Genomic DNA, 239 nt, shown 5'->3' with positions numbered 1-239 from the left:
ATCCCACCAGTCTCAGCTTTACGCACTTTCTTTAATATGAAAGGTAAGATTCCAGTGATATAAGGATCAATAAGGACTGTTTTAGCTAATAACTGGCCCACGGTTATAATCTTACTTAGATTCAGCCAACGACGTAACCGTGAATGAGCTACATCATTTAGCTGATCATTTCGCATGATGATTGTCATTATTATGATGCATGATTTTCATAATGTTGATAATAATAAGGGTGATGATGG

The sequence above is a fragment of the Penaeus monodon genome, chromosome 21 (assembly GCF_015228065.2).
Source record: "Penaeus monodon isolate SGIC_2016 chromosome 21, NSTDA_Pmon_1, whole genome shotgun sequence".
Classification (NCBI taxonomy): domain Eukaryota; kingdom Metazoa; phylum Arthropoda; class Malacostraca; order Decapoda; family Penaeidae; genus Penaeus; species Penaeus monodon.
Note: the sequence above shows the minus strand (reverse complement) of the source record.